Consider the following 10201-nt stretch of genomic DNA (forward strand, 5'->3'; position numbering starts at 1 on the left):
TGGGTAATTTAGTTTAGGAGTTTATATTATGTGTGTTAGTACCTTAAGCTCAATTATCTATACACACACATTTATTAGTTTCTTCGTATATATATATAGTCATATATATGTACATAAGTTTTGGTTTCTATGCATATGTATAGTTATATATATACATATATAGTTTTTGAGTTTTCATGTTTATAAATATGAAATCACATGTTTCATATTTATTATTGTGTTTTAGAATATATTGTTTCGTGTTTTGAACTATTTTGCAAAATGATGATTTTTCACAAATGGGAAATGCAATTTGGAAAATTCTTTTTGTAACATGTTCATTTACATGCGCCTGATGACGAAAAAGGTGGTGTTGACCCTTCTATTTAGGGTGAGAGTGTCCCGGACGCTCTTAGCCTGAGTCCTGCTGGACAGGAAAACTATGATCGAATGCTGGCAGCGTGCTATTTCGTGATCGCTAGCGGTTCCTTGGAGAGGAGACTCCCTAGCCCACTGTCTGAAGGTAAATTCGATCGATCATCATATGTTTTGTTATTTGTTAACTTTTTCCGATTTTTACCCATGATCGATCACTGCTGCAGTTCCCGCCCTTCTTGTCTTGCTTCGAAAGCTACGTCGAAAGGGAAGAAAAGGAAGCTGGTGCTAGAACAGGCGGAAGAAGAAGTCCTGAACATTGCCTCTAAGGCTCCTTCTACGGCTAATGCTGCCGACCGCACCGGTCGACCGAAGAAGTCTCTGTCTGTTTTCTGAGTTTGGGATCTGAATCGCGGTCGACCGCGAATATTTTCGGTCGACCGCCGCGGTGTCAGATCAATCTCAACGGCTATTTTCTTAGAGCCGTTGCAGAATGGTTTTTTGGTCTTTTTCTTGGCTTTCTCTTGGCTTTGGGGTTTCTATAAATACCCCCCTTACCTATTTTATAAGCAAGCAAGAGAATGGTTTAAAAGATTTTAACAAGAGTTTAAGCTTGTTTTAAGCTTGTTTAAAGGTTTTGGTTTAAAGCTGTTTTGGTTTTCACAAGTGGAGGAGATTATCTTCTTGTTTGAGCTTCAATCTCCATCTCTCCATCTTGTTATCAATTGAGAAGTTTTCTAAACTCAAACTCTAGCTTTACATTTATATACTTGTTTGATTATCATTGTTCTTAAGCTAGATTTTATATTTGAGTTTAGTTGATTTGATTTTATTTACTCATTGTTACACACACCCACTTGAGCTTATTATATTTGCATACATAGTATATTAGGGTTGTGAGAGATTGTAACATTGAGTTGTGCTTAATTGAGTTCTCATCTATTGTAGAGAACAAATTTATATTTTGTTACATTGTGAGTGTTGTAAGGTTTTCGGTGAGCTAGAAAACCGAGTGTGTTGTGAAGTTTTCGGTGAACTAGAAAACCGACTGTGAGGAGTGACGTTGATCGGTGAGCGTTGAAAACCGATACTGTGAGGTGTAAACATTATTCGGATGAACGTAGAAAACCCGGATGTGATAGTGAATTTCTCCCCGGGAGTGGGGAGCGGAGACGTAGGACGGAAGGTCCGAACTCCGTGATCATATCTTGTGTTTGAGTGTGCTTTGGCGTTTATTTATACTTGTGTTTATATTTCTTGTCGCCATTGTCATTAGCTCATTATTTATATGATCCACTATCTAGTTCATATTGTTACCCCTTGTGGTAGTTTTATATCCTTGCATATACATATATCATATTGTATATCTCTTTAATAGGATATATCATCTTGTGTTAGTTTATATATCCCTGCATATATATATTCATCATATAGGATATATCTCATTGTTCATATTGCTTATCCTAGCTTATATAGTTGTTATCTCATTGTTCATATTGCTTATCCTAGCTTATATAGTTGTTATATTTCATACTTGCTAGGATAACTCATTAATTAATTTTAATTGGCATATAATCGGATTAGATTAGCATAAGACCCTAATCACCCCCCCCTCTAGGGTCTAACATATATGATTTAATTTGATTATAACTAAGATTTTTTTAGGATTAGGGATTTATTTAGGAGTAGAGAAATGTTAGGAATAGGAATTAGAAAAATATTTGTTTTGTAAGCCAAAATAGAGGCTATTTAAGGTCGACTAAGTACTGAGGTTTTTTATTATATTTTTTGGTGATTGAAAACTCGGGAGAATTATCAATAAAGTTAGGGTTGGTTTTCTTTGGAATTCCATATTCATTCTTCTTGGGCTAAGTATCTTGCTTGATTCATCGATAATTGCATAGAGGCTTAATGCCACTTGATTTGTCGATATTGTGAGGTTAATTGGGGCTCTCATCATATTCCTACCAACTTTACTATTATTTAATAGCTTTCAATTTATAAGAGAGAAGAGGATTATCTACAATATATTTTTTGCAAAATAAGTTTTCAAGAATTGTAAGTGCTAGTCAAATAGTTAAAGAGTTATAAGTGACAATGAATTTACGAATGCAGAAATTATTTGTAGGTGATAAGTACTAATTTTTTGTAAATTTATAACAGATGGTTTTTTTCCAACTTACACTGAGCTACGGACAAAATGTAATTTATTTATTTATTTATTTTGAGAAAAATGTATCTCAACTAGGGGTGGCAATTTATGACCCGACCCATCAACCCGACCCGACCCGACCCATTTATATTGGGTATGGCATCGATTTATGTGTCGCATAAATGGGTTCAACCGGAATTATCCACTTTATTAGGTCGGGTTGACTCCATGACCCTTAACCCTTCTGTCCGTAACCGAATTACCAAGAGACGATGGCAGACCGATTAATCCTGTGCTCTCATCTTCAAACGCGATGCAGCAGAGAAAAAAAAAGGAGAGAAGGCGCCTAGATTTTCGCATCACTGAAGCTCAGCGTGCGGAGAGCGGCGCGAGTTAGGAGAGACGGTGACGACGAAGTACGGTGAAAAGTGGAGTCGATCGCAAGAGCGACGACGAGCAACAAACGGAGATGAATATTACCTCGTTTCTCATCGCGATCTCCAGTCGCACGCTCGCGATCTCCGTCAACAATTGTCTCGCACGGTTCTGCGATCTCATCACGTCGCGGTGCGGAGAAAAGCTTGCGAAGAGAGTACAGGGGACGAGGAAACGCGCGACGTCGATGCCCGCTGAATTTTTAACTCCTCTCCTCTTTTATTCTCCATTTTCCCCTTTCACGTTTTCTATTTCTTTGAGCCCACAATTCTCTAATTTATTAATTTGATTTTCCTTAATAAAGGATTCATGACATTCGTCGCGCATCTAGACATCATTCCTTAGTGAGACCTCTTTCTGGTTGAATTTTGGTGTTTTTTATCATTTTGGTTAAATCTCTTTAAAGAAATTGTCCGTCCATTGAATGCATTAAGATAATTTAATATTCATGGACAAAAATAGAAGAGAACTGTATTAATATGAGAATGTGGTAGATTTCGATTATTTTAACTATTTTTCTTATGAAGGATAAATAAACCTTCAATTTTGACCACAACCCTTAATGTCTATTTGCCGATATGAGCATCTAAATATTTATAATCATTATGTAGAGAGCTTTGTTAACACTTGCGAGTAATCTGATTGCATGAAGAATGTACCAAAGTCCACAAATAAGACGAAATAGACATCTAGAGTTTCTCGAACAATTCCTTAGCCTGAAAATCTTATGAATTCGCTTCTTTGTTTTGATCCATTTTGAAAGTTTATACAACAACACTCACTGTCAAATTCGCCCAAGGCAATCTAGCTAATGTGTGTTAATTGGTTCATCCTAGCTGATAATAATTGTAATATTAATATGATTCGAATCGGCTGAGTAAATGGTTTATTATGAGCCTTCTGATAAAATACAATTACCTTATATCAAAAAGGTGTGATCAAACCCTGATCAAGATATTGAGCAATGATTTAAGCCTCAAATCAACTCATATAGACTGAGTCCTTATTGAACTTGAATAGAAGATTAAAAGATCCATAATTCAAATCAACAAATAGCTATTTCAAACACAACACCTATCAAGTCATGATACAATATTGAGAGTGCAACAAATCACTCGTTGCCACAGTATCTTCTGCTGTTTGTAACAATTTTCTACTATGTTAGAAGTCAAATATAGTTCAATTTGAGATCTGGCTAATTATATTTCTGTTGTCAGTCTCTGTGCTCTTGCCAAGGGGTAAAATAATAATGGTATCTATGTTGTCATTAACTATCTTTAGGTTAATGGATTTTCTATACTATCTAACAACAACCATCACAAATTTTTTATAGCACTATTTAGACCATAGATAGTGAAAGCGCTTCGTTAAAACATAATCTACTCTTCTAAGTTATTTACATCACACTATGTCGCAACACATATAATGCGCTTTGTGTTTGAGGACACTTCACGCAACTGTTAAATACACATAACAGTTCATATCTATGCATTAAACCTAGTGTCATTAATATAAACCAAAGTCCTTAACAGCTATACGCCATTCATGTTTCTTTCTCTATTTTCATAATCCCACCACCATCTTAAAACTTAAATCCATAAAGTTTTGTTTACCCATAAAAAACTGAAAACCAAAACGTGTACAGCTAAGAGAACATCTGCGATTCATCTGATTAGCTAACCAAAAAACTGTATTCTAATTTCCATATTTTGCCCCGATAAGTAGCTGATCATTCATTCCAGATGTGGATCCTTTTGCTTTCTTTTATGCGAGCTGCAAAATGTCTTCTTGCATGCATTTTCTCTTATCCTTTTTTTTCATTATTCTGTTCACAGAAACTTCTCCTTGCTCCTTCACTGGGTTTGTCCCCCTTATGGCGTGTGGATTGCCTTGCCACTGACGCCATCTCAGTGTGACCGAGCAAACTGTTGTATCTGATACTGAAGACAATCTCTTCTTCACTAATCCTCTGTTCTGTTCTTTTCCTCCCCCTTTGCATCATCGAGACTCCTTGATAGGACCTTGTCGCTTTTCTACATCTTTGTTCCAAACTGAATTCTGTAATTCCAGAGTCGACCTTCAATGCAACACGATTCAGACATGACTCATTGTATAGTTGAATATTTGTCCCACATAACCTCTTATCATCTCTTGGCCTTGAGAATCTTTCCGCTCTGTGTAGCGTTTACGCATTGAATTCATAGATGAATTGTGATTTCTCTTTTAAAGATAAAGATGGAAGCTTCTCGCTTGTAGACTGAGGCTCACTACATCCATCATGTGAAGCAAATGATGTAAATCCTTTATTTTCCTTGTCTCTGGTGTAGCTTGTTTGGCATATATTTAGCAAATAATTGTAAAATTGTCTGTATGTCCTAATGTTGCCATACATGTTTCAGATATCATCACTGAATCTGTTGAGGGTGATATCAGATCAAGAAGGAAATCCAATTGAGGAGCTCAATGCTGGTAGAATTTGCGACTGGTTCTTGAAAGACAAGCTCAAGAGGGAGCAGGACTTTGAGTCTGCAGTCCTTCAATGGGATGATTCTAACTTCCATATCTAAGTATTGCTTGAAATGCAGAGAGCTTGAAATGAACCTGTTTGTGAAATTGGATTTGTTGCAGAGAGCTTGAAATGTACATGTTTGTGAACCTGTTTAACATTCTAATGGGAGTAATCTTGCTCCAATTTTTTTTGATGCATATGTATATAGAATGACATTTTAATCTATTTTATACAGATAATTATTGTTTACTTAAAGGGTTGTTGGAGCTTGTCTTATTTTAGCAATTTTAATTGAGTTGTGCGCAGAATTTAAGCCCAAGTCCTTACAGAAGTTGGTGCTGCCCTGAATGCATATTTAGTTTTCAGACCTGGAAATTTTGGTGTTTTATTCTGTGTCAACATCTACTTTTTCTGGATTTCATTATCAATTTAATATTCAAGAAGCAAAGGAGAAAGGAAATGTCATTGTTTGTATTCTCTGTTTGTCTTATTCTGTTTCAGTTTTAGTATTTGGTGGAGAAAATCACTTAAAAGAGTAACCCGTTTAATATTCAAGAAGCAAAGGAGAATGTCATTGTTTGAAAGAATTTCACTTAAATGTTTAGTATTCTCTACCATTTGGGTTATATGGGTCGGGTCGGGTAACCCGTTTAATAAACGGGTTGGATCGCATTGACCCATTTATTAAACGGGTCGGGTCGGGTCACACTTATACGGGTCGGGTCAAATTTTATATGGGTCGGGTCGGGTCGGGTCGACCCGTTTGCCACCCCTAATCTCAACCAAATTAAAAAAAAGTAAAACTTGAGTTAAAAAGGCGCATATTGAGTACCCTTTCTTTTATGTACGAGAACTAAATCATTACGACACTAAAAAATATAGAAAATTATAACTCTTTATATTCAAACCAACCATATAATTTAAGTGCTGGTTCAATACACTGTAATTGTTATATAATAAGATAGACCAAAGAAGTATAACATCGAGACATTTCTCTTATATGGATTTCTTTTTTGGTGTACACAAATGGAAAATAATCAAGTGTCTGAAATTCATTAGTTTTGGCTTGGGGATTAACAACTATTTTCTTAACGGATCTCCATAGGGAGCGGTGTTACTGTTTCAAAACACTGCAACATTCACAAAACAGAACATCAAGGTTTTAAATATCGGTTATCGGGGATTTATCAGACGACCAAAATCCTTATCGGATAGCGGAAATCGGGGATATATCGGGGATAATTAGTATTTATCGGAGTGATATACTGGACAAGGTTTTAAATATCGGCCGACATGTCCGACATGTCGGCCGACATATCGGTTTGAGGGCTTGACCGACACAACATTGACGTTTTTAACTCGTATGTCGGTTTTCAGGGCCAAATCGGAAATATCAGGGTCATATCGGGCATATCGGCCTATTTTTTAGCTTTAAAAAATCGGCTGATATGATAATTTTTTTAAATCTATTTTTTGTTATCGGGTTTGGGTTTAGTGATAAATACGCAAACCCGTTTGACTCGTTCTCATGTTTAAGGGTTTCTTATGAACCCGATAGAAAGAATTTATGAATCCAAATCCATATATTATTTACTTTTTTATATGTTTAGTCTATAGAATTTATAAAGTATACTTATATTGAATTTATGAATGCTTAGATTACATTTAGACCATGATATTATACATATGCGCACTACCCGATATGACAATCCGATATTTAGTCAATGTCCCCCGATATATCCCCGATTTTCGCTATCCGACATGGATTTCAGCCATCCGACATTTCAAAACCTTGACTGGTGATGATGGTGTATATATAATATAACGAATTAAAAAATATAATCTAATCATCCTTAATGAAATATAAACATACAAAATAGTAAATCCCATCATGTTTAGGATCACTAACAAATTGTTAGAAGCGAAACTTGCGATCATAAGGCCTGTAAAAAAATAGATCTGTTAGTCACAAATGGTCGCCGATAATCCGGCAATCCCGATAAAAAGTTATTACTTTCGGCCGATAAGTCCGATAACGCGATAAATCGCCGAATAAACCTACAAAATGATAACCGATATAAAAATCCAATTTATCCTAGCGCGAGAGGCTCCAGATCCGATAACGGCGGCGATAATATCGATATCGGCGGCGATATTTAAACCAGTGCAGAACATTAGTTCAGTGCATTATATGATATACGTGAAGCTAGCGTAGGTACAATTATCATAGAAATTAAACGATGTCAGTGTAGTGGATAGCCAATGTGGCGAACCGTGGTATGATCCAAATGCGTTGAAAAAGTTTCAAATATGACTCATCAAGATATTATCGTTAGATTCCGCGTAAAAAAAGGGAAGTAATGACAATTGGGCCGTTTTGAGATATGATGTATGCCAGTTGATTATTAGTGGCTATGTTTATATCCATTATAAGCATAAACGTAAGTCTTTTGCTAATTCCATACCTCACCAACGTACCCTCAATTCTGGCCGAATGCCAATGGACTTAAAAACAGAAATGAAAGACATAATAAAGAAACTATTTAAGATATGAAAGGATTGGATACCCTGTGCTCCTATCCATGCAAAAGCAGGGAGTGATTAATAACTGTTAAATCGTGACACTTATATATAAGTAGTAGTGTTTGGATAGCCATTAAATGTTTTTTATTTTTCTTTCATCGTTTTTTGCCAAAATATAACATCATGCATTAGAAAACGCATGGTATTTTTTGAGTTAAAATCTCCTGTTAACTAAAAATATAACACTTGTTTAAAATAGCAAGTTTAGCGTGTTTTGGGTTTGGTGTCTCAGTTTTTGAATTGTGAGAGGATGGTTAATAACAATATCTAACATAATATATCATGATAACTAATATAATTTATTATGCAACATGTTTATTATATTATATTATCTTATTATATTAATACAATATGTTGGTAATATTTTAGTAAATTTAAATAAATATACTAAATATATTATATAAAATAAATATAATAACATATTAATACTCTAATATTATCTTTAAAATTAGTTTATTAATAATAATAATAAAAAATAAATATAATAAATGATTAAATAATAAATAATAACACTATACAACAAAATAAGTAATTATATTAATAAAATTTTTGATAATATTGTTAATATTTTCAGTAAATAATATATAATATATTAATAGAGTTATGAAATGGTATAAGCATGATAGCAATATATATAAACATAATATAATGACATATTACTTAGGTTATACTATATAATAAATGTAATATAGGATTATAAAAATACAAATAGATAAGTTACGATAAATTGAATATAATATATTATATCACTAAAGTAATTTATTATATAATAGAGCTAATGATAGTCTTAACAAATATTAAATGTAATAGATAATGTATTCATAAATATAATAAATTTATATCATAAATTATAATATGCTTATTAAAGTATATATTCTAAATATATTTTACAAGGGTTAAATATTAATAATAATATAATATTTATATACATATATAGAAAGTAATAACTTATTATAATTATATTTAATAATAATATGATGTTTATATAAAAACATTCGATGTTATATTCAAAATATATAATATTATAGCAAATACATAAAAAAATTATGTTTAATAATATTGTCATAATTGTATAACAATAATACAATCAATACCTAAAATAATTATAGTATATATATATATATATATATATATATATATAATAATCAAATACTAAAGCAATTAGTGGATTAATATTATAATATATTATAATGCAATATATTGTTTTATATTTAATAATAATAATAATATAATAATGTAAAATAAATATTATAATATTTTGATTATAATATATTCTATTATAATTTAAATTTAATAGTATATTTAATACTATTATAATATTTTGATTTTAATGTATTCTATCATATTTCATATTTAATAGTATGTTTAATAGTAATGCAGGGCATCTTGCCTCATGTTTTCGATTAAACATAAATACAATGCTGAAAACAATAATTTTTTTCAACTTCAATAAAAGCAATTCAACCAAATTCAACATTTATGATGTAATGTTCATTTATGATTTATGCAAATTTTTATGATTTATGCAGAAACATACAGAAATAAACAAAGCAATGTTAGCTTATGCTTAGCACGGGGTAAATACTAGTACTAATGTTATAGGCCAACTTAGCATCGACCAAATACACTCACCGTGTTGTTTTGCAAACACTTTGGGAGAACACAACACCATTGTGTTTTTTTAGAAAAACACAAGGAGGAAAACATCATGGTAACCAAACGAAGCCTAAGTTAATAATTTGTGATCCATCTTGAGAAATGTAGCCTTGAGTGCGATATGCGAGGGATATGATAAATGTTAAAGTTAGAAATGAATTGCAATCATTGACTTATTGATGGACAGTTGTGATTGAATTTAGTGGTTCCTTTACTACTTTTTGACAAAGTAACGAAACATAAAGTATATATTTCTTTTGAAAAATACATTATGGATCTTAGAGGGATTTTCAAATTTCAAGTGAGAGCCATGGCAAGTTAATATCTTGTATCATACACTCATGCACCACATGATCTCTCATACGACTATTAATGATAGTCTTAAACAAACTCGAACGTTTGTTATACGGGATAAATTTCACAAAATATCATAAAGTTATTAGGATCTTTTCGCAAAACTATCATAATTTTTTATTATTAAAATACTAACTTCTCAAAATTCTAAAAAATTT

At 32.7% G+C, this 10201-nt stretch overlaps 1 long non-coding RNA gene across 1 annotated transcript; it reads left to right on the top strand.

The window, feature by feature from the left end:
• LOC109850917 lies at positions 5152-5515 on the top strand. The gene is made up of 2 exons (XR_002249613.1): positions 5152-5235; positions 5341-5515. It is a non-coding gene; the product is annotated as an uncharacterized LOC109850917 (long non-coding RNA).

Source organism: Asparagus officinalis, chromosome 7, assembly GCF_001876935.1.
Source record: "Asparagus officinalis chromosome 7, Aspof.V1, whole genome shotgun sequence".
NCBI classification, from domain to species: domain Eukaryota; kingdom Viridiplantae; phylum Streptophyta; class Magnoliopsida; order Asparagales; family Asparagaceae; genus Asparagus; species Asparagus officinalis.